Raw genomic sequence first — 23,712 nt, 5'->3', positions numbered from 1 at the left:
ACCCAGTTTCCAAAAGCAGAACTCAATTCACCTGATTCATATTAGCCCGATTTAATGAATTGGAAGAAAGCATACGTCTTCATATGCACCTCAATTTGGCCCATTCACTTTTCACACTTCCTCCTTTTGTTTTTTATCTTTCACACTTTTGACTTTCTTTATTCATCCAAATAGCAAACTCATCACCACTCAACCTGACCAACTCGGCTATGTCCCCGTGCTGCAGTTCTCTGTCTTATCTAGATCATTTGCAATTGAATGGAATAGATCCCTTTTGGACAAAGTGGATTCACCTGCTGCTGCAGTGACCACAGGTGTGATAACATCTAGAATTGGCATCTGGTGCGATCTCTCCGCTTCCACTCCAAAGAAAGTTACCTGTTTATTCCTATCATGCATTGGTTTTTGGGGTTTTCTTTGAGTAATGATGATCTCTTTAGTAGTCTGTTGGCGCCCTCTCCTGGAGGAATAGTTTGCTTGCTCTTGGACATTCTAAAAGAGAGGTCATGATAGACATTGAGCTTCTGAGCTCAATTGGGGACAGTCATGGGTGATGAATGTTTGCAACCTACTGCGAAGCCTCATACCGCAATATAAGGAACGTCAAATACTAAGAAAGGGCGGCCTATGAAAGAATTACTACTTTCAATAAGTACACTTAAACGGCTAATTGGGAATAGAAAAACTGTAAAAAGCCCTCTGAGAAAGCCCCCCTCTAACCTTTGATAGTAAGCTTTTCTGTAGTCTGCCTGTTGATGTATTTTCCGTTTGAACTGTGCACAACATGAAGAGACGGAACACTGGCGGCTTGTCACAATGCCCCCCGATGACATCACAATAGCGCTGCTGCCTAGAAAACAAGCTGCGCAGAAGAAGTTGTTCTTTGGGTGGGAGGGTGGGCTAGTGGAAGGAGGGGGCAATCTCTTTTTTTCCCGGGTGGTAGGGGGATGACAGGAGAAGGGAAGCGGGTGGTGAGAAAGGTACAGAGGGCAGGGTTTGGGGGCTGGGAAGGAAAGGGAAAAGATTAGGGTTTGGGGATGATGAAAGGGCTTTCTACGGGTAAGGATGGCAAAGGGTGGCAGTGACGGAAAGTCAGGCAACCTGTCCTGTCCGTCTTTTTGTATCGTGAATTGGAAAGACTGCAAGGGGGAGGGGAGTTGCTTGCGCCCTAAAGGAGGAGTTATTCAGATTCATTGCAGTGGGCGGCGGCTGCAAAACGCACCATTCTTCTTGTTTTGGCTCTGCAAAGCAGCCTTTTCAAGGGTTGGCTTGGGTGACAAAATGTCTTGTGTAGGCGTGGGTTTGTCTCCCTCTCGCTCTCTCTCCCTAAGATGTGTCCGGCATAGGCCAGGGTGCCACTCGAGGCCCAAACCAATTCTGGTTATCGCTTCTCGGCCTTTTGGCTAAGATCAAGTGTAGTATCTGTTCTTATCAGTTTAATATCTGATACGTCCCCTATCTGGGGACCATATATTAAATGGATTTTTAGAACAGGGAGATGGAAAAAGAGCTTGCTCTGTCCACTCCACGCATTGACCTGGTATTGCAGTACCTCCAGGAACGGTGCACCCCTTCTTAACCCAGTTTCCAAAAGCAGAACTCAATTCACCTGATTCATATTAGCCCGATTTAATGAATTGGAAGAAAGCATACGTCTTCATATGCACCTCAATTTGGCCCATTCACTTTTCACACTTCCTCCTTTTGTTTTTTATCTTTCACACTTTTGACTTTCTTTATTCATCCAAATAGCAAACTCATCACCACTCAACCTGACCAACTCGGCTATGTCCCCGTGCTGCAGTTCTCTGTCTTATCTAGATCATTTGCAATTGAATGGAATAGATCCCTTTTGGACAAAGTGGATTCACCTGCTGCTGCAGTGACCACAGGTGTGATAACATCTAGAATTGGCATCTGGTGCGATCTCTCCGCTTCCACTCCAAAGAAAGTTACCTGTTTATTCCTATCATGCATTGGTTTTTGGGGTTTTCTTTGAGTAATGATGATCTCTTTAGTAGTCTGTTGGCGCCCTCTCCTGGAGGAATAGTTTGCTTGCTCTTGGACATTCTAAAAGAGAGGTCATGATAGACATTGAGCTTCTGAGCTCAATTGGGGACAGTCATGGGTGATGAATGTTTGCAACCTACTGCGAAGCCTCAACCGCAATATAAGGAACGTCAAATACTAAGAAAGGGCGGCCTATGAAAGAATTACTACTTTCAATAAGTACACTTAAACGGCTAATTGGGAATAGAAAAACTGTAAAAAGCCCTCTGAGAAAGCCCCCCTCTAACCTTTGATAGTAAGCTTTTCTGTAGTCTGCCTGTTGATGTATTTTCCGTTTGAACTGTGCACAACATGAAGAGACGGAACACTGGCGGCTTGTCACAATGCCCCCCGATGACATCACAATAGCGCTGCTGCCTAGAAAACAAGCTGCGCAGAAGAAGTTGTTCTTTGGGTGGGAGGGTGGGCTAGTGGAAGGAGGGGGCAATCTCTTTTTTTCCCGGGTGGTAGGGGGATGACAGGAGAAGGGAAGCGGGTGGTGAGAAAGGTACAGAGGGCAGGGTTTGGGGGCTGGGAAGGAAAGGGAAAAGATTAGGGTTTGGGGATGATGAAAGGGCTTTCTACGGGTAAGGATGGCAAAGGGTGGCAGTGACGGAAAGTCAGGCAACCTGTCCTGTCCGTCTTTTTGTATCGTGAATTGGAAAGACTGCAAGGGGGAGGGGAGTTGCTTGCGCCCTAAAGGAGGAGTTATTCAGATTCATTGCAGTGGGCGGCGGCTGCAAAACGCACCATTCTTCTTGTTTTGGCTCTGCAAAGCAGCCTTTTCAAGGGTTGGCTTGGGTGACAAAATGTCTTGTGTAGGCGTGGGTTTGTCTCCCTCTCGCTCTCTCTCCCTAAGATGTGTCCGGCATAGGCCAGGGTGCCACTCGAGGCCCAAACCAATTCTGGTTATCGCTTCTCGGCCTTTTGGCTAAGATCAAGTGTAGTATCTGTTCTTATCAGTTTAATATCTGATACGTCCCCTATCTGGGGACCATATATTAAATGGATTTTTAGAACAGGGAGATGGAAAAAGAGCTTGCTCTGTCCACTCCACGCATTGACCTGGTATTGCAGTACCTCCAGGAACGGTGCACCCCTTCTTAACCCAGTTTCCAAAAGCAGAACTCAATTCACCTGATTCATATTAGCCCGATTTAATGAATTGGAAGAAAGCATACGTCTTCATATGCACCTCAATTTGGCCCATTCACTTTTCACACTTCCTCCTTTTGTTTTTTATCTTTCACACTTTTGACTTTCTTTATTCATCCAAATAGCAAACTCATCACCACTCAACCTGACCAACTCGGCTATGTCCCCGTGCTGCAGTTCTCTGTCTTATCTAGATCATTTGCAATTGAATGGAATAGATCCCTTTTGGACAAAGTGGATTCACCTGCTGCTGCAGTGACCACAGGTGTGATAACATCTAGAATTGGCATCTGGTGCGATCTCTCCGCTTCCACTCCAAAGAAAGTTACCTGTTTATTCCTATCATGCATTGGTTTTTGGGGTTTTCTTTGAGTAATGATGATCTCTTTAGTAGTCTGTTGGCGCCCTCTCCTGGAGGAATAGTTTGCTTGCTCTTGGACATTCTAAAAGAGAGGTCATGATAGACATTGAGCTTCTGAGCTCAATTGGGGACAGTCATGGGTGATGAATGTTTGCAACCTACTGCGAAGCCTCATACCGCAATATAAGGAACGTCAAATACTAAGAAAGGGCGGCCTATGAAAGAATTACTACTTTCAATAAGTACACTTAAACGGCTAATTGGGAATAGAAAAACTGTAAAAAGCCCTCTGAGAAAGCCCCCCTCTAACCTTTGATAGTAAGCTTTTCTGTAGTCTGCCTGTTGATGTATTTTCCGTTTGAACTGTGCACAACATGAAGAGACGGAACACTGGCGGCTTGTCACAATGCCCCCCGATGACATCACAATAGCGCTGCTGCCTAGAAAACAAGCTGCGCAGAAGAAGTTGTTCTTTGGGTGGGAGGGTGGGCTAGTGGAAGGAGGGGGCAATCTCTTTTTTTCCCGGGTGGTAGGGGGATGACAGGAGAAGGGAAGCGGGTGGTGAGAAAGGTACAGAGGGCAGGGTTTGGGGGCTGGGAAGGAAAGGGAAAAGATTAGGGTTTGGGGATGATGAAAGGGCTTTCTACGGGTAAGGATGGCAAAGGGTGGCAGTGACGGAAAGTCAGGCAACCTGTCCTGTCCGTCTTTTTGTATCGTGAATTGGAAAGACTGCAAGGGGGAGGGGAGTTGCTTGCGCCCTAAAGGAGGAGTTATTCAGATTCATTGCAGTGGGCGGCGGCTGCAAAACGCACCATTCTTCTTGTTTTGGCTCTGCAAAGCAGCCTTTTCAAGGGTTGGCTTGGGTGACAAAATGTCTTGTGTAGGCGTGGGTTTGTCTCCCTCTCGCTCTCTCTCCCTAAGATGTGTCCGGCATAGGCCAGGGTGCCACTCGAGGCCCAAACCAATTCTGGTTATCGCTTCTCGGCCTTTTGGCTAAGATCAAGTGTAGTATCTGTTCTTATCAGTTTAATATCTGATACGTCCCCTATCTGGGGACCATATATTAAATGGATTTTTAGAACAGGGAGATGGAAAAAGAGCTTGCTCTGTCCACTCCACGCATTGACCTGGTATTGCAGTACCTCCAGGAACGGTGCACCCCTTCTTAACCCAGTTTCCAAAAGCAGAACTCAATTCACCTGATTCATATTAGCCCGATTTAATGAATTGGAAGAAAGCATACGTCTTCATATGCACCTCAATTTGGCCCATTCACTTTTCACACTTCCTCCTTTTGTTTTTTATCTTTCACACTTTTGACTTTCTTTATTCATCCAAATAGCAAACTCATCACCACTCAACCTGACCAACTCGGCTATGTCCCCGTGCTGCAGTTCTCTGTCTTATCTAGATCATTTGCAATTGAATGGAATAGATCCCTTTTGGACAAAGTGGATTCACCTGCTGCTGCAGTGACCACAGGTGTGATAACATCTAGAATTGGCATCTGGTGCGATCTCTCCGCTTCCACTCCAAAGAAAGTTACCTGTTTATTCCTATCATGCATTGGTTTTTGGGGTTTTCTTTGAGTAATGATGATCTCTTTAGTAGTCTGTTGGCGCCCTCTCCTGGAGGAATAGTTTGCTTGCTCTTGGACATTCTAAAAGAGAGGTCATGATAGACATTGAGCTTCTGAGCTCAATTGGGGACAGTCATGGGTGATGAATGTTTGCAACCTACTGCGAAGCCTCATACCGCAATATAAGGAACGTCAAATACTAAGAAAGGGCGGCCTATGAAAGAATTACTACTTTCAATAAGTACACTTAAACGGCTAATTGGGAATAGAAAAACTGTAAAAAGCCCTCTGAGAAAGCCCCCCTCTAACCTTTGATAGTAAGCTTTTCTGTAGTCTGCCTGTTGATGTATTTTCCGTTTGAACTGTGCACAACATGAAGAGACGGAACACTGGCGGCTTGTCACAATGCCCCCCGATGACATCACAATAGCGCTGCTGCCTAGAAAACAAGCTGCGCAGAAGAAGTTGTTCTTTGGGTGGGAGGGTGGGCTAGTGGAAGGAGGGGGCAATCTCTTTTTTTCCCGGGTGGTAGGGGGATGACAGGAGAAGGGAAGCGGGTGGTGAGAAAGGTACAGAGGGCAGGGTTTGGGGGCTGGGAAGGAAAGGGAAAAGATTAGGGTTTGGGGATGATGAAAGGGCTTTCTACGGGTAAGGATGGCAAAGGGTGGCAGTGACGGAAAGTCAGGCAACCTGTCCTGTCCGTCTTTTTGTATCGTGAATTGGAAAGACTGCAAGGGGGAGGGGAGTTGCTTGCGCCCTAAAGGAGGAGTTATTCAGATTCATTGCAGTGGGCGGCGGCTGCAAAACGCACCATTCTTCTTGTTTTGGCTCTGCAAAGCAGCCTTTTCAAGGGTTGGCTTGGGTGACAAAATGTCTTGTGTAGGCGTGGGTTTGTCTCCCTCTCGCTCTCTCTCCCTAAGATGTGTCCGGCATAGGCCAGGGTGCCACTCGAGGCCCAAACCAATTCTGGTTATCGCTTCTCGGCCTTTTGGCTAAGATCAAGTGTAGTATCTGTTCTTATCAGTTTAATATCTGATACGTCCCCTATCTGGGGACCATATATTAAATGGATTTTTAGAACAGGGAGATGGAAAAAGAGCTTGCTCTGTCCACTCCACGCATTGACCTGGTATTGCAGTACCTCCAGGAACGGTGCACCCCTTCTTAACCCAGTTTCCAAAAGCAGAACTCAATTCACCTGATTCATATTAGCCCGATTTAATGAATTGGAAGAAAGCATACGTCTTCATATGCACCTCAATTTGGCCCATTCACTTTTCACACTTCCTCCTTTTGTTTTTTATCTTTCACACTTTTGACTTTCTTTATTCATCCAAATAGCAAACTCATCACCACTCAACCTGACCAACTCGGCTATGTCCCCGTGCTGCAGTTCTCTGTCTTATCTAGATCATTTGCAATTGAATGGAATAGATCCCTTTTGGACAAAGTGGATTCACCTGCTGCTGCAGTGACCACAGGTGTGATAACATCTAGAATTGGCATCTGGTGCGATCTCTCCGCTTCCACTCCAAAGAAAGTTACCTGTTTATTCCTATCATGCATTGGTTTTTGGGGTTTTCTTTGAGTAATGATGATCTCTTTAGTAGTCTGTTGGCGCCCTCTCCTGGAGGAATAGTTTGCTTGCTCTTGGACATTCTAAAAGAGAGGTCATGATAGACATTGAGCTTCTGAGCTCAATTGGGGACAGTCATGGGTGATGAATGTTTGCAACCTACTGCGAAGCCTCATACCGCAATATAAGGAACGTCAAATACTAAGAAAGGGCGGCCTATGAAAGAATTACTACTTTCAATAAGTACACTTAAACGGCTAATTGGGAATAGAAAAACTGTAAAAAGCCCTCTGAGAAAGCCCCCCTCTAACCTTTGATAGTAAGCTTTTCTGTAGTCTGCCTGTTGATGTATTTTCCGTTTGAACTGTGCACAACATGAAGAGACGGAACACTGGCGGCTTGTCACAATGCCCCCCGATGACATCACAATAGCGCTGCTGCCTAGAAAACAAGCTGCGCAGAAGAAGTTGTTCTTTGGGTGGGAGGGTGGGCTAGTGGAAGGAGGGGGCAATCTCTTTTTTTCCCGGGTGGTAGGGGGATGACAGGAGAAGGGAAGCGGGTGGTGAGAAAGGTACAGAGGGCAGGGTTTGGGGGCTGGGAAGGAAAGGGAAAAGATTAGGGTTTGGGGATGATGAAAGGGCTTTCTACGGGTAAGGATGGCAAAGGGTGGCAGTGACGGAAAGTCAGGCAACCTGTCCTGTCCGTCTTTTTGTATCGTGAATTGGAAAGACTGCAAGGGGGAGGGGAGTTGCTTGCGCCCTAAAGGAGGAGTTATTCAGATTCATTGCAGTGGGCGGCGGCTGCAAAACGCACCATTCTTCTTGTTTTGGCTCTGCAAAGCAGCCTTTTCAAGGGTTGGCTTGGGTGACAAAATGTCTTGTGTAGGCGTGGGTTTGTCTCCCTCTCGCTCTCTCTCCCTAAGATGTGTCCGGCATAGGCCAGGGTGCCACTCGAGGCCCAAACCAATTCTGGTTATCGCTTCTCGGCCTTTTGGCTAAGATCAAGTGTAGTATCTGTTCTTATCAGTTTAATATCTGATACGTCCCCTATCTGGGGACCATATATTAAATGGATTTTTAGAACAGGGAGATGGAAAAAGAGCTTGCTCTGTCCACTCCACGCATTGACCTGGTATTGCAGTACCTCCAGGAACGGTGCACCCCTTCTTAACCCAGTTTCCAAAAGCAGAACTCAATTCACCTGATTCATATTAGCCCGATTTAATGAATTGGAAGAAAGCATACGTCTTCATATGCACCTCAATTTGGCCCATTCACTTTTCACACTTCCTCCTTTTGTTTTTTATCTTTCACACTTTTGACTTTCTTTATTCATCCAAATAGCAAACTCATCACCACTCAACCTGACCAACTCGGCTATGTCCCCGTGCTGCAGTTCTCTGTCTTATCTAGATCATTTGCAATTGAATGGAATAGATCCCTTTTGGACAAAGTGGATTCACCTGCTGCTGCAGTGACCACAGGTGTGATAACATCTAGAATTGGCATCTGGTGCGATCTCTCCGCTTCCACTCCAAAGAAAGTTACCTGTTTATTCCTATCATGCATTGGTTTTTGGGGTTTTCTTTGAGTAATGATGATCTCTTTAGTAGTCTGTTGGCGCCCTCTCCTGGAGGAATAGTTTGCTTGCTCTTGGACATTCTAAAAGAGAGGTCATGATAGACATTGAGCTTCTGAGCTCAATTGGGGACAGTCATGGGTGATGAATGTTTGCAACCTACTGCGAAGCCTCATACCGCAATATAAGGAACGTCAAATACTAAGAAAGGGCGGCCTATGAAAGAATTACTACTTTCAATAAGTACACTTAAACGGCTAATTGGGAATAGAAAAACTGTAAAAAGCCCTCTGAGAAAGCCCCCCTCTAACCTTTGATAGTAAGCTTTTCTGTAGTCTGCCTGTTGATGTATTTTCCGTTTGAACTGTGCACAACATGAAGAGACGGAACACTGGCGGCTTGTCACAATGCCCCCCGATGACATCACAATAGCGCTGCTGCCTAGAAAACAAGCTGCGCAGAAGAAGTTGTTCTTTGGGTGGGAGGGTGGGCTAGTGGAAGGAGGGGGCAATCTCTTTTTTTCCCGGGTGGTAGGGGGATGACAGGAGAAGGGAAGCGGGTGGTGAGAAAGGTACAGAGGGCAGGGTTTGGGGGCTGGGAAGGAAAGGGAAAAGATTAGGGTTTGGGGATGATGAAAGGGCTTTCTACGGGTAAGGATGGCAAAGGGTGGCAGTGACGGAAAGTCAGGCAACCTGTCCTGTCCGTCTTTTTGTATCGTGAATTGGAAAGACTGCAAGGGGGAGGGGAGTTGCTTGCGCCCTAAAGGAGGAGTTATTCAGATTCATTGCAGTGGGCGGCGGCTGCAAAACGCACCATTCTTCTTGTTTTGGCTCTGCAAAGCAGCCTTTTCCATTGTTGGCTTGGGTGACAAAATGTCTTGTGTAGGCGTGGGTTTGTCTCCCTCTCGCTCTCTCTCCCTAAGATGTGTCCGGCATAGGCCAGGGTGCCACTCGAGGCCCAAACCAATTCTGGTTATCGCTTCTCGGCCTTTTGGCTAAGATCAAGTGTAGTATCTGTTCTTATCAGTTTAATATCTGATACGTCCCCTATCTGGGGACCATATATTAAATGGATTTTTAGAACAGGGAGATGGAAAAAGAGCTTGCTCTGTCCACTCCACGCATTGACCTGGTATTGCAGTACCTCCAGGAACGGTGCACCCCTTCTTAACCCAGTTTCCAAAAGCAGAACTCAATTCACCTGATTCATATTAGCCCGATTTAATGAATTGGAAGAAAGCATACGTCTTCATATGCACCTCAATTTGGCCCATTCACTTTTCACACTTCCTCCTTTTGTTTTTTATCTTTCACACTTTTGACTTTCTTTATTCATCCAAATAGCAAACTCATCACCACTCAACCTGACCAACTCGGCTATGTCCCCGTGCTGCAGTTCTCTGTCTTATCTAGATCATTTGCAATTGAATGGAATAGATCCCTTTTGGACAAAGTGGATTCACCTGCTGCTGCAGTGACCACAGGTGTGATAACATCTAGAATTGGCATCTGGTGCGATCTCTCCGCTTCCACTCCAAAGAAAGTTACCTGTTTATTCCTATCATGCATTGGTTTTTGGGGTTTTCTTTGAGTAATGATGATCTCTTTAGTAGTCTGTTGGCGCCCTCTCCTGGAGGAATAGTTTGCTTGCTCTTGGACATTCTAAAAGAGAGGTCATGATAGACATTGAGCTTCTGAGCTCAATTGGGGACAGTCATGGGTGATGAATGTTTGCAACCTACTGCGAAGCCTCATACCGCAATATAAGGAACGTCAAATACTAAGAAAGGGCGGCCTATGAAAGAATTACTACTTTCAATAAGTACACTTAAACGGCTAATTGGGAATAGAAAAACTGTAAAAAGCCCTCTGAGAAAGCCCCCCTCTAACCTTTGATAGTAAGCTTTTCTGTAGTCTGCCTGTTGATGTATTTTCCGTTTGAACTGTGCACAACATGAAGAGACGGAACACTGGCGGCTTGTCACAATGCCCCCCGATGACATCACAATAGCGCTGCTGCCTAGAAAACAAGCTGCGCAGAAGAAGTTGTTCTTTGGGTGGGAGGGTGGGCTAGTGGAAGGAGGGGGCAATCTCTTTTTTTCCCGGGTGGTAGGGGGATGACAGGAGAAGGGAAGCGGGTGGTGAGAAAGGTACAGAGGGCAGGGTTTGGGGGCTGGGAAGGAAAGGGAAAAGATTAGGGTTTGGGGATGATGAAAGGGCTTTCTACGGGTAAGGATGGCAAAGGGTGGCAGTGACGGAAAGTCAGGCAACCTGTCCTGTCCGTCTTTTTGTATCGTGAATTGGAAAGACTGCAAGGGGGAGGGGAGTTGCTTGCGCCCTAAAGGAGGAGTTATTCAGATTCATTGCAGTGGGCGGCGGCTGCAAAACGCACCATTCTTCTTGTTTTGGCTCTGCAAAGCAGCCTTTTCAAGGGTTGGCTTGGGTGACAAAATGTCTTGTGTAGGCGTGGGTTTGTCTCCCTCTCGCTCTCTCTCCTAAGATGTGTCCGGCATAGGCCAGGGTGCCACTCGAGGCCCAAACCAATTCTGGTTATCGCTTCTCGGCCTTTTGGCTAAGATCAAGTGTAGTATCTGTTCTTATCAGTTTAATATCTGATACGTCCCCTATCTGGGGACCATATATTAAATGGATTTTTAGAACAGGGAGATGGAAAAAGAGCTTGCTCTGTCCACTCCACGCATTGACCTGGTATTGCAGTACCTCCAGGAACGGTGCACCCCTTCTTAACCCAGTTTCCAAAAGCAGAACTCAATTCACCTGATTCATATTAGCCCGATTTAATGAATTGGAAGAAAGCATACGTCTTCATATGCACCTCAATTTGGCCCATTCACTTTTCACACTTCCTCCTTTTGTTTTTTATCTTTCACACTTTTGACTTTCTTTATTCATCCAAATAGCAAACTCATCACCACTCAACCTGACCAACTCGGCTATGTCCCCGTGCTGCAGTTCTCTGTCTTATCTAGATCATTTGCAATTGAATGGAATAGATCCCTTTTGGACAAAGTGGATTCACCTGCTGCTGCAGTGACCACAGGTGTGATAACATCTAGAATTGGCATCTGGTGCGATCTCTCCGCTTCCACTCCAAAGAAAGTTACCTGTTTATTCCTATCATGCATTGGTTTTTGGGGTTTTCTTTGAGTAATGATGATCTCTTTAGTAGTCTGTTGGCGCCCTCTCCTGGAGGAATAGTTTGCTTGCTCTTGGACATTCTAAAAGAGAGGTCATGATAGACATTGAGCTTCTGAGCTCAATTGGGGACAGTCATGGGTGATGAATGTTTGCAACCTACTGCGAAGCCTCATACCGCAATATAAGGAACGTCAAATACTAAGAAAGGGCGGCCTATGAAAGAATTACTACTTTCAATAAGTACACTTAAACGGCTAATTGGGAATAGAAAAACTGTAAAAAGCCCTCTGAGAAAGCCCCCCTCTAACCTTTGATAGTAAGCTTTTCTGTAGTCTGCCTGTTGATGTATTTTCCGTTTGAACTGTGCACAACATGAAGAGACGGAACACTGGCGGCTTGTCACAATGCCCCCCGATGACATCACAATAGCGCTGCTGCCTAGAAAACAAGCTGCGCAGAAGAAGTTGTTCTTTGGGTGGGAGGGTGGGCTAGTGGAAGGAGGGGGCAATCTCTTTTTTTCCCGGGTGGTAGGGGGATGACAGGAGAAGGGAAGCGGGTGGTGAGAAAGGTACAGAGGGCAGGGTTTGGGGGCTGGGAAGGAAAGGGAAAAGATTAGGGTTTGGGGATGATGAAAGGGCTTTCTACGGGTAAGGATGGCAAAGGGTGGCAGTGACGGAAAGTCAGGCAACCTGTCCTGTCCGTCTTTTTGTATCGTGAATTGGAAAGACTGCAAGGGGGAGGGGAGTTGCTTGCGCCCTAAAGGAGGAGTTATTCAGATTCATTGCAGTGGGCGGCGGCTGCAAAACGCACCATTCTTCTTGTTTTGGCTCTGCAAAGCAGCCTTTTCAAGGGTTGGCTTGGGTGACAAAATGTCTTGTGTAGGCGTGGGTTTGTCTCCCTCTCGCTCTCTCTCCCTAAGATGTGTCCGGCATAGGCCAGGGTGCCACTCGAGGCCCAAACCAATTCTGGTTATCGCTTCTCGGCCTTTTGGCTAAGATCAAGTGTAGTATCTGTTCTTATCAGTTTAATATCTGATACGTCCCCTATCTGGGGACCATATATTAAATGGATTTTTAGAACAGGGAGATGGAAAAAGAGCTTGCTCTGTCCACTCCACGCATTGACCTGGTATTGCAGTACCTCCAGGAACGGTGCACCCCTTCTTAACCCAGTTTCCAAAAGCAGAACTCAATTCACCTGATTCATATTAGCCCGATTTAATGAATTGGAAGAAAGCATACGTCTTCATATGCACCTCAATTTGGCCCATTCACTTTTCACACTTCCTCCTTTTGTTTTTTATCTTTCACACTTTTGACTTTCTTTATTCATCCAAATAGCAAACTCATCACCACTCAACCTGACCAACTCGGCTATGTCCCCGTGCTGCAGTTCTCTGTCTTATCTAGATCATTTGCAATTGAATGGAATAGATCCCTTTTGGACAAAGTGGATTCACCTGCTGCTGCAGTGACCACAGGTGTGATAACATCTAGAATTGGCATCTGGTGCGATCTCTCCGCTTCCACTCCAAAGAAAGTTACCTGTTTATTCCTATCATGCATTGGTTTTTGGGGTTTTCTTTGAGTAATGATGATCTCTTTAGTAGTCTGTTGGCGCCCTCTCCTGGAGGAATAGTTTGCTTGCTCTTGGACATTCTAAAAGAGAGGTCATGATAGACATTGAGCTTCTGAGCTCAATTGGGGACAGTCATGGGTGATGAATGTTTGCAACCTACTGCGAAGCCTCATACCGCAATATAAGGAACGTCAAATACTAAGAAAGGGCGGCCTATGAAAGAATTACTACTTTCAATAAGTACACTTAAACGGCTAATTGGGAATAGAAAAACTGTAAAAAGCCCTCTGAGAAAGCCCCCCTCTAACCTTTGATAGTAAGCTTTTCTGTAGTCTGCCTGTTGATGTATTTTCCGTTTGAACTGTGCACAACATGAAGAGACGGAACACTGGCGGCTTGTCACAATGCCCCCCGATGACATCACAATAGCGCTGCTGCCTAGAAAACAAGCTGCGCAGAAGAAGTTGTTCTTTGGGTGGGAGGGTGGGCTAGTGGAAGGAGGGGGCAATCTCTTTTTTTCCCGGGTGGTAGGGGGATGACAGGAGAAGGGAAGCGGGTGGTGAGAAAGGTACAGAGGGCAGGGTTTGGGGGCTGGGAAGGAAAGGGAAAAGATTAGGGTTTGGGGATGATGAAAGGGCTTTCTACGGGTAAGGATGGCAAAGGGTGGCAGTGACGGAAAGTCAGGCAACCTGTCCTGTCCGTCTTTTTGTATCGTGAATTGGAAAGACTGCAAGGGGGAGGGGAGTTGCTTGCGCCCTAAAGGAGGAGTTATTCAGATTCATTGCAGTGGGCGGCGGCTGCAAAACGCACCATTCTTCTTGTTTTGGCTCTGCAAAGCAGCCTTTTCAAGGGTTGGCTTGGGTGACAAAATGTCTTGTGTAGGCGTGGGTTTGTCTCCCTCTCGCTCTCTCTCCCTAAGATGTGTCCGGCATAGGCCAGGGTGCCACTCGAGGCCCAAACCAATTCTGGTTATCGCTTCTCGGCCTTTTGGCTAAGATCAAGTGTAGTATCTGTTCTTATCAGAACAAACTGAGCTAGCTACACTTGACGAGATACGATCAGGGAGACGAGCTCCGAAGCCCAGCCGAGACCGGAAGAGGGAGATCGGACGGAAGAAGAGCTTGGCAGAAAGAAGCAAGAAGACAAAGGCTCGGAGAAGACTTGGGGAGACCAGAGGAACTTCGAGGAGGAACACAGCGGGAGAAGACACCCGGAGAAGAATCCAAGATCCAGCTCCGGGAACTCAAGCAGGAACCAGCCATGGCAAGCAAGCCAGAGAAGGCAGCCAAGAAGGCTCAGGACCCAGGGACCTCCAGGAAGGCTCATCCAGAGGCTTCTTCGGCCCAAGAGGCCCCTACCTCCGACGCCAGCCAGCCGGAGGGAGCCCGGACGCCGCCTGAAAAGGCTCCAACCCTGGAGCCTTGGATGCGGCAGACGGTCGCCCTGAAGCTAAAGGCGGTGGATGGTAGGTTGCCGGACATGTCCAGCGACGTGTTCTGCAAGAAGATGATTCTGGATCAGGGCTTCTCCAGGGCGGAAACCCTGAGTGTCCAGACCTTCATGACTGGCATTTTTCTGGTAACCTTTGCCACGGTGAATGCCTGCAGGAGATACTGGGAGGCGATGAACGCAGCGATGCCGGACTCCCCTTTTCATTCTTTTTTAGGATCCTGTCCTATACAGAGGGATGAGAAGAGGATCACTGGTCTCCATGCGGAACCCGCACACCCCAGGAAGAGACATCTCCACGTTCCTGGGACGTCTCTGCACAGTGGTGAGGGAGCCATCCCACATCCTTAACGGCAATGGATTCTGGACGGGTAAGTGGTCAGTAACCGTTCGACTCTACAGGGAACCAGCATCCGAGGATGGTCTCCAGCACCTGCCCCCGACATTCTCTCTGGGAAACTCCTTTGGTCTCATCTACTACCCGGACATGCCACACAACTGCAGGAAATGTGGCGGGAAAGGGCATTCGATGAAGACCTGCAAGGAGGACGCCTGCAGGGTTTGCCGGGTGACGGGACACAGCTCCAAGGACTGCCCAAAGAAGAAGACTTGCAACCTATGTGGACAGGCGGACCACCTTTACAAGGACTGCCCACAGCGGGAGAAATCCTGGGCAAGGGTTGCCGCGGTGACCCAGTATCGGGTAGTCACAGCTTCGTCGACCAAGGCAGCTACGACCAAGGCCACAGAGGCCAAGGACAAGGCGGCCAAGAACCCGGCGACCGTGGCTCCAGCCGATGCCCCAGCAGCCACGGAGTCCAGGAAAAAGGGTAAGAAAACTGTTGCCCCCTCCCTGGTCCCCCCCCCTGTCACCCCTGTCCAAACCCCTCCCCCCCCGGCCAACCCTACTGAGGATTCCACTACCTCCACCTCATTTCCCTACTCCTCAGTTGGTCTCCTCACCCCCCCCCCAAAGCCCACTCTACCTCCCCAGACCATGAGAGCAGAGGACCTCAGCACTCTTGCACTTTTCACCGAGGAGGATTTTCCAGCTCTTGTCTCCTCAGGTACAGGCCAAAGGAAAAGGAAGGTGGAAGATAGTCCTGTCGCAGAACCTTCCAAGCTGTTCATTGTGGATCCCAATCCACCCCAGGAAGAGGAGGATGGCCTCCTCCCAGAACCGGACGTGTTGGAGCAGATGGTGGAGTCCCTTGTGGCCGAAGAAGAAATGGAGGAGTCGGAAGCCACTGAGGCACCATCCCTGCTCGATCAGCTAGAAGAAGAGGGTCTGCTGGAGATACCCTTACCAGCAGGTGCCAAAGAGGAAGAACCGCCCGACCGGAGTGGTAACTAAGGCACACCGCCTGCGCTAACTTTCTCTTTCCTCCAATGACTGCTAACATTAACACCTTTTCCATTAATGTTAGGAGCATCAGAGACAAGTTCCGACGTCAGACAATTTTTGCGTTCCTTAACACTCAGTCTAGTGATGTATTTTTCCTGCAGGAATGCTCCCTTCCCTCCTCTAGGTCCTTCAACCATCTGGCCAGGGAGTGGACCCATGGCCCATCCTACTGGTCCGGCGGAGGCGACTGTAGGTCCGCGGGGGTCGCCGTGCTGATCAGGGGAAGCGCCTTCACATTGGACTCTGTTCAGGAAATCGTCTGCGGCAGGTTACTGCTCGTGGATGGCACCTGGGCGGGAGAACCTGTCAGGTTCATCAATGTGTACGCTTCTCCTGTGAAGAGCGATCGACTGGAGCTCCTCCAAGCCCTGCGCCCTCAGCTCGCTACCGCCAGGACGGTAGTGATGGCCGGGGATTTCAACTGCCCGATTGAGGAGGATGGACGCAGTTCTGGAACGGCTGCCAAGTTGGACGTCACATCCAAACTGCTCATTGAGATGGTGACCGAAGCCTCTCTTGTGGACGTTGTTGGCTCCATCGGACACGGATCCGTGAACTATTCATGGTGCCGATCCGATGGCTCGCTGCGTTCCAGGATTGACTTTGTGTTTACCTCTCGGGCGGTTGGGCGGAGTGGGCACTCGATGGTCCCCTGCTTCTTCTCTGACCACAGAGCCATTCACTTTCAAGGTGTGCTGGGCCATGGCTTCCCCATTGGCCCGGGCTCCTGGAAGCTGAACTGCTCTCTGCTGGAAAAGGGTGAGATTCTGGAGGAGCTTAGAGCTGCCTACTCCACGTGGCGGGCCTACAAGGCGGGCTTCCAGTCTGTTTCTGACTGGTGGGAATACGTTAAACTCGAGTTCCGTTTCTTCTTTCAGGCAAAGAGTCAACAACAGGCGGGTCTGAAGAGGAGGGACTTCAGGAGACTCCAGCGTGAGCTGCGTTCCCTGCAGGACCTTCTTCGATGCGGCTGGGACGTGAGAGAGGAGCTGGAGGAGACTAAGAGGAGCCTGAAAAGGCACTTCGAGGAGGAGTCCGAGCGAATTGTCTTCCGTTCCAAAGTGGAGAACCTGGAGAAGGGTGAGAAATGTAACTCGTTCTTTTTCAGGAAACTCCACGCCGGTCACACGCCCATGAATGAACTACGAGACGAGAGTGGCAGCATGCGACGCGGGAAAGAGAACGTGATGAAGGTCGTCAGCGACTTCTACAGCGAACTCTACGCCCGCAAGACTACTGACCCCGAGGCCGCCGATAAGTTCCTGTCAGGTATCACTAACCATCTTGACCCTGCAGACGCGGCGGCCATAGATGTTCCTCTGACGGTGGACGAGCTGCTCTCGGCCGCCAAATCCTTTAGTTCTGGCAGGACACCGGGCAGTGACGGCCTCCCAGCAGAGCTCTATGTAGCGCTGGGAGACCTAATCTGTCCGGACCTGTTAGGGCTGTATGAGGAGATGGTGGTGGAGGGCAGAATGCCTCCATCTCTGAGGGAAGGAATGGTCACGATCCTGTACAAGCGTAAAGGAGAGAGGTGCGACCTGAAGAATTGGCGTCCCATCACCCTTCTGAACGTCGACTACAAGATCCTGGCCAAGACGATGGCAACGAGATTGAAGACTGTTATCGGACGGATCATCCACCCGGATCAGACCTGCGGCATCCCCGGACGTCGCATCGCAGACAGCCTGGCTCTCATGCGGGACACGGTCGAGTACATCAAAGCCCGCCGGGTGCACGCAGCCCTGATCTCGTTGGATCAGGAAAAGGCCTTCGACCGTGTTTCCCATGAGTTCCTGGGCAAAGCTCTGCACAGGTTAGGTTTGGGTAACATGTTTTGCTTGTATGTCCAACTAATGTATTTTGATATTCACAGCTCGGTGTTGGTAAACGGCTGGAAGACTGACCCCTTCCCGGTCCTCTCAGGGGTCAGACAAGGCTGTCCTCTGTCACCTCTTCTTTTTGTTTGTGTTATAGAACTCTTTGCAGAGGCTATCCGGCGGAATGGAGAGATCAGAGGGATCACCGCACCAGGACCAGAACGCTTCGAGGTCAAGTGCTCGCTCTACATGGACGACGTGACCGTCTTCTGCGCGGACCGGCGCTCAGTCGACACCCTCGTCCAGACCTGTGAGACCTTCGGACGGGCTTCGGGAGCCAAAGTCAACTGCGGGAAGTCGGAAGCCATGCTCTTCGGGGACTGGCAGCCGGCCTCTTCCGCCCCCTTCCCTTTCAGCATCCAGCCGGATTTCATCAAGGTTCTTGGAGTCTGGTTCGGGAAGGAAGGAGCAGCCCTCAAGTCCTGGGAGGAACGCTTGACCAAGATCACCCAACGGATCGGTCTGTGGAGCCTCAGACGCCTCACCTGTGAGGGCAAAGCACTGGTCCTGCGTAACGAGGTACTGCCCGTGCTGCAGTACACGGCCCAGGCCTGGCCCCCCCTTGCCACCGTGTGCAGGGCCATTACCAGGACGGTGTTTCGTTTTGTCTGGGGATCCAAGATGGACAGAGTAAAGCGGAGCATCATGTACAAGGATCCTCGCAAGGGTGGGAAGGGCGTACCCGATATCCCCACCCTCCTGCGATCCTCCTTCGTATGTGACTGCGTTCGCCGAACTCTGCGAGTCAAGAGAGGTTCCGCGGGTGAGTCCATGTCTCGCTTCTTCCTGCTCCCCCTTTGGAGACGGTTAGGCTGGGACAAGTGGGACAGCTCCTTCCCCTACAACTGGACGGCGCCATGGTTCTACGGAGACGTGGTTCGGTTTGTGAGGGAACACCAACTGGAGGGACTCAAGCCTGATTTGTGGAAGCCAAAGACTATCCACAAACTCATCAGAGCCAAGGACGAAATGGAGAACATTCCAGGACTTCATCACGACACACTGGAGACTGTTTGGACAAACGTGTCATCGGCTGGATTGACCAACGGGCACAAGGACTTGTCATGGATGGCGATACAGGGCGGACTGCCCGTCCGGTCATTCATGCACGCCCGGAACCTGTGCAAAACCCGGTACTGCCCAAGGTGCCCCTTCGTGGAGGAAACATCGCTGCACGCCTTTTGGGACTGCCGTTTCGCACAGCGCCTGTTGGTTGCCCTGGAGGATGACCTGAGGAACTCCGTCCCCAGAGGGAGCCTATCGTACCATTCCGTACTTTATGGACTCTTCCCTGGGACTCACACCGTTGGAGCCATCCAGGAGGCTTGGCGCCTTATGAACTGCTTTAAGGACGCTATTTGGGTCGCCAGGAACCGGCTCATCTTGAAGAGGGAGAGGATGTCTATCCAGGATTGCCGCAGGCTGATCCACAGCCTGCTCAGAGACTATTCCATCATGGACAGTCCGGACGACAGCGCCGAGGAGGAGGTTTAGACCTCTTCCATGCCCCCTCCCTCCTTTTCCCGTTATGTGCGTCTTTCAATAAAGCTTCGGGCCTGTGATTTCCCCACCCTATCCCCCTTTTCCCCTACCCCCATCCCCCAATCGCCGGTTCGTCGTTATTTATTGTCTAACTTTTTCTTTCAGCTTGAGTGTTATGGATAAGCATAGGAGCGTGATGTATAGTTTAGTGCGTCGTACTCTATGGCTATGTAAGAAGGATTGTATATTTCTGTGTGTACGGGGCTGCGGCACTGTACACGGTTTGTTACCTTTTTGTGAGTAGTGCATGATAATAAAGATGCTGTTAAATCAAATCTGTTCTTATCAGTTTAATATCTGATACGTCCCCTATCTGGGGACCATATATTAAATGGATTTTTAGAACAGGGAGATGGAAAAAGAGCTTGCTCTGTCCACTCCACGCATTGACCTGGTATTGCAGTACCTCCAGGAACGGTGCACCCCTTCTTAACCCAGTTTCCAAAAGCAGAACTCAATTCACCTGATTCATATTAGCCCGATTTAATGAATTGGAAGAAAGCATACGTCTTCATATGCACCTCAATTTGGCCCATTCACTTTTCACACTTCCTCCTTTTGTTTTTTATCTTTCACACTTTTGACTTTCTTTATTCATCCAAATAGCAAACTCATCACCACTCAACCTGACCAACTCGGCTATGTCCCCGTGCTGCAGTTCTCTGTCTTATCTAGATCATTTGCAATTGAATGGAATAGATCCCTTTTGGACAAAGTGGATTCACCTGCTGCTGCAGTGACCACAGGTGTGATAACATCTAGAATTGGCATCTGGTGCGATCTCTCCGCTTCCACTCCAAAGAAAGTTACCTGTTTATTCCTATCATGCATTGGTTTTTGGGGTTTTCTTTGAGTAATGATGATCTCTTTAGTAGTCTGTTGGCGCCCTCTCCTGGAGGAATAGTTTGCTTGCTCTTGGACATTCTAAAAGAGAGGTCATGATAGACATTGAGCTTCTGAGCTCAATTGGGGACAGTCATGGGTGATGAATGTTTGCAACCTACTGCGAAGCCTCATACCGCAATATAAGGAACGTCAAATACTAAGAAAGGGCGGCCTATGAAAGAATTACTACTTTCAATAAGTACACTTAAACGGCTAATTGGGAATAGAAAAACTGTAAAAAGCCCTCTGAGAAAGCCCCCCTCTAACCTTTGATAGTAAGCTTTTCTGTAGTCTGCCTGTTGATGTATTTTCCGTTTGAACTGTGCACAACATGAAGAGACGGAACACTGGCGGCTTGTCACAATGCCCCCCGATGACATCACAATAGCGCTGCTGCCTAGAAAACAAGCTGCGCAGAAGAAGTTGTTCTTTGGGTGGGAGGGTGGGCTAGTGGAAGGAGGGGGCAATCTCTTTTTTTCCCGGGTGGTAGGGGGATGACAGGAGAAGGGAAGCGGGTGGTGAGAAAGGTACAGAGGGCAGGGTTTGGGGGCTGGGAAGGAAAGGGAAAAGATTAGGGTTTGGGGATGATGAAAGGGCTTTCTACGGGTAAGGATGGCAAAGGGTGGCAGTGACGGAAAGTCAGGCAACCTGTCCTGTCCGTCTTTTTGTATCGTGAATTGGAAAGACTGCAAGGGGGAGGGGAGTTGCTTGCGCCCTAAAGGAGGAGTTATTCAGATTCATTGCAGTGGGCGGCGGCTGCAAAACGCACCATTCTTCTTGTTTTGGCTCTGCAAAGCAGCCTTTTCAAGGGTTGGCTTGGGTGACAAAATGTCTTGTGTAGGCGTGGGTTTGTCTCCCTCTCGCTCTCTCTCCCTAAGATGTGTCCGGCATAGGCCAGGGTGCCACTCGAGGCCCAAACCAATTCTGGTTATCGCTTCTCGGCCTTTTGGCTAAGATCAAGTGTAGTATCTGTTCTTATCAGTTTAATATCTGATACGTCCCCTATCTGGGGACCATATATTAAATGGATTTTTAGAACAGGGAGATGGAAAAAGAGCTTGCTCTGTCCACTCCACGCATTGACCTGGTATTGCAGTACCTCCAGGAACGGTGCACCCCTTCTTAACCCAGTTTCCAAAAGCAGAACTCAATTCACCTGATTCATATTAGCCCGATTTAATGAATTGGAAGAAAGCATACGTCTTCATATGCACCTCAATTTGGCCCATTCACTTTTCACACTTCCTCCTTTTGTTTTTTATCTTTCACACTTTTGACTTTCTTTATTCATCCAAATAGCAAACTCATCACCACTCAACCTGACCAACTCGGCTATGTCCCCGTGCTGCAGTTCTCTGTCTTATCTAGATCATTTGCAATTGAATGGAATAGATCCCTTTTGGACAAAGTGGATTCACCTGCTGCTGCAGTGACCACAGGTGTGATAACATCTAGAATTGGCATCTGGTGCGATCTCTCCGCTTCCACTCCAAAGAAAGTTACCTGTTTATTCCTATCATGCATTGGTTTTTGGGGTTTTCTTTGAGTAATGATGATCTCTTTAGTAGTCTGTTGGCGCCCTCTCCTGGAGGAATAGTTTGCTTGCTCTTGGACATTCTAAAAGAGAGGTCATGATAGACATTGAGCTTCTGAGCTCAATTGGGGACAGTCATGGGTGATGAATGTTTGCAACCTACTGCGAAGCCTCATACCGCAATATAAGGAACGTCAAATACTAAGAAAGGGCGGCCTATGAAAGAATTACTACTTTCAATAAGTACACTTAAACGGCTAATTGGGAATAGAAAAACTGTAAAAAGCCCTCTGAGAAAGCCCCCCTCTAACCTTTGATAGTAAGCTTTTCTGTAGTCTGCCTGTTGATGTATTTTCCGTTTGAACTGTGCACAACATGAAGAGACGGAACACTGGCGGCTTGTCACAATGCCCCCCGATGACATCACAATAGCGCTGCTGCCTAGAAAACAAGCTGCGCAGAAGAAGTTGTTCTTTGGGTGGGAGGGTGGGCTAGTGGAAGGAGGGGGCAATCTCTTTTTTTCCCGGGTGGTAGGGGGATGACAGGAGAAGGGAAGCGGGTGGTGAGAAAGGTACAGAGGGCAGGGTTTGGGGGCTGGGAAGGAAAGGGAAAAGATTAGGGTTTGGGGATGATGAAAGGGCTTTCTACGGGTAAGGATGGCAAAGGGTGGCAGTGACGGAAAGTCAGGCAACCTGTCCTGTCCGTCTTTTTGTATCGTGAATTGGAAAGACTGCAAGGGGGAGGGGAGTTGCTTGCGCCCTAAAGGAGGAGTTATTCAGATTCATTGCAGTGGGCGGCGGCTGCAAAACGCACCATTCTTCTTGTTTTGGCTCTGCAAAGCAGCCTTTTCAAGGGTTGGCTTGGGTGACAAAATGTCTTGTGTAGGCGTGGGTTTGTCTCCCTCTCGCTCTCTCTCCCTAAGATGTGTCCGGCATAGGCCAGGGTGCCACTCGAGGCCCAAACCAATTCTGGTTATCGCTTCTCGGCCTTTTGGCTAAGATCAAGTGTAGTATCTGTTCTTATCAGTTTAATATCTGATACGTCCCCTATCTGGGGACCATATATTAAATGGATTTTTAGAACAGGGAGATGGAAAAAGAGCTTGCTCTGTCCACTCCACGCATTGACCTGGTATTGCAGTACCTCCAGGAACGGTGCACCCCTTCTTAACCCAGTTTCCAAAAGCAGAACTCAATTCACCTGATTCATATTAGCCCGATTTAATGAATTGGAAGAAAGCATACGTCTTCATATGCACCTCAATTTGGCCCATTCACTTTTCACACTTCCTCCTTTTGTTTTTTATCTTTCACACTTTTGACTTTCTTTATTCATCCAAATAGCAAACTCATCACCACTCAACCTGACCAACTCGGCTATGTCCCCGTGCTGCAGTTCTCTGTCTTATCTAGATCATTTGCAATTGAATGGAATAGATCCCTTTTGGACAAAGTGGATTCACCTGCTGCTGCAGTGACCACAGGTGTGATAACATCTAGAATTGGCATCTGGTGCGATCTCTCCGCTTCCACTCCAAAGAAAGTTACCTGTTTATTCCTATCATGCATTGGTTTTTGGGGTTTTCTTTGAGTAATGATGATCTCTTTAGTAGTCTGTTGGCGCCCTCTCCTGGAGGAATAGTTTGCTTGCTCTTGGACATTCTAAAAGAGAGGTCATGATAGACATTGAGCTTCTGAGCTCAATTGGGGACAGTCATGGGTGATGAATGTTTGCAACCTACTGCGAAGCCTCATACCGCAATATAAGGAACGTCAAATACTAAGAAAGGGCGGCCTATGAAAGAATTACTACTTTCAATAAGTACACTTAAACGGCTAATTGGGAATAGAAAAACTGTAAAAAGCCCTCTGAGAAAGCCCCCCTCTAACCTTTGATAGTAAGCTTTTCTGTAGTCTGCCTGTTGATGTATTTTCCGTTTGAACTGTGCACAACATGAAGAGACGGAACACTGGCGGCTTGTCA

General features: G+C 48.5%; 10 non-coding genes and 2 pseudogenes across 10 annotated transcripts; all 12 read left to right on the top strand.

The window, feature by feature from the left end:
* The first annotated feature begins 1,383 nt into the window (after positions 1–1,383).
* LOC142284509 (U2 spliceosomal RNA) lies at positions 1,384–1,574 on the top strand. Its single transcript, XR_012746008.1, has one exon. It is a non-coding gene; the product is annotated as a U2 spliceosomal RNA (small nuclear RNA).
* Positions 1,575–2,960: 1,386 nt separating this feature from the next.
* Positions 2,961–3,151, top strand: LOC142284508 (U2 spliceosomal RNA). The gene has a single exon (XR_012746007.1). It is a non-coding gene; the product is annotated as a U2 spliceosomal RNA (small nuclear RNA).
* Positions 3,152–4,538: 1,387 nt separating this feature from the next.
* Positions 4,539–4,729, top strand: LOC142284506 (U2 spliceosomal RNA). Its single transcript, XR_012746005.1, has one exon. It is a non-coding gene; the product is annotated as a U2 spliceosomal RNA (small nuclear RNA).
* Positions 4,730–6,116: 1,387 nt separating this feature from the next.
* Positions 6,117–6,307, top strand: LOC142284505 (U2 spliceosomal RNA). Its single transcript, XR_012746004.1, has one exon. It is a non-coding gene; the product is annotated as a U2 spliceosomal RNA (small nuclear RNA).
* A 1,387-nt stretch (positions 6,308–7,694) lies between these two features.
* Positions 7,695–7,885, top strand: LOC142284504 (U2 spliceosomal RNA). The gene has a single exon (XR_012746003.1). It is a non-coding gene; the product is annotated as a U2 spliceosomal RNA (small nuclear RNA).
* A 1,387-nt stretch (positions 7,886–9,272) lies between these two features.
* Positions 9,273–9,463, top strand: LOC142284503 (U2 spliceosomal RNA). Its single transcript, XR_012746002.1, has one exon. It is a non-coding gene; the product is annotated as a U2 spliceosomal RNA (small nuclear RNA).
* Positions 9,464–10,849: 1,386 nt separating this feature from the next.
* LOC142284502 (U2 spliceosomal RNA) lies at positions 10,850–11,040 on the top strand. Its single transcript, XR_012746001.1, has one exon. It is a non-coding gene; the product is annotated as a U2 spliceosomal RNA (small nuclear RNA).
* Positions 11,041–12,427: 1,387 nt separating this feature from the next.
* On the top strand, positions 12,428–12,618 carry LOC142284501 (U2 spliceosomal RNA). Its single transcript, XR_012746000.1, has one exon. It is a non-coding gene; the product is annotated as a U2 spliceosomal RNA (small nuclear RNA).
* Positions 12,619–14,005: 1,387 nt separating this feature from the next.
* LOC142284489 (U2 spliceosomal RNA) lies at positions 14,006–14,095 on the top strand (annotated as a pseudogene).
* Positions 14,096–19,536: 5,441 nt separating this feature from the next.
* LOC142284483 (U2 spliceosomal RNA) lies at positions 19,537–19,738 on the top strand (annotated as a pseudogene).
* A 1,387-nt stretch (positions 19,739–21,125) lies between these two features.
* On the top strand, positions 21,126–21,316 carry LOC142284500 (U2 spliceosomal RNA). The gene has a single exon (XR_012745999.1). It is a non-coding gene; the product is annotated as a U2 spliceosomal RNA (small nuclear RNA).
* Positions 21,317–22,703: 1,387 nt separating this feature from the next.
* LOC142284499 (U2 spliceosomal RNA) lies at positions 22,704–22,894 on the top strand. Its single transcript, XR_012745998.1, has one exon. It is a non-coding gene; the product is annotated as a U2 spliceosomal RNA (small nuclear RNA).
* The last annotated feature ends 818 nt before the right edge of the window (positions 22,895–23,712 follow it).

The sequence above is a fragment of the Anomaloglossus baeobatrachus genome, unplaced genomic scaffold (genome assembly GCF_048569485.1).
Source record: "Anomaloglossus baeobatrachus isolate aAnoBae1 unplaced genomic scaffold, aAnoBae1.hap1 Scaffold_571, whole genome shotgun sequence".
Lineage (NCBI taxonomy): Eukaryota > Metazoa > Chordata > Amphibia > Anura > Aromobatidae > Anomaloglossus > Anomaloglossus baeobatrachus.
The sequence above is the reverse complement of the archived record's forward strand: the minus strand, read 5'-3'. Positions and strand labels throughout refer to the sequence as shown.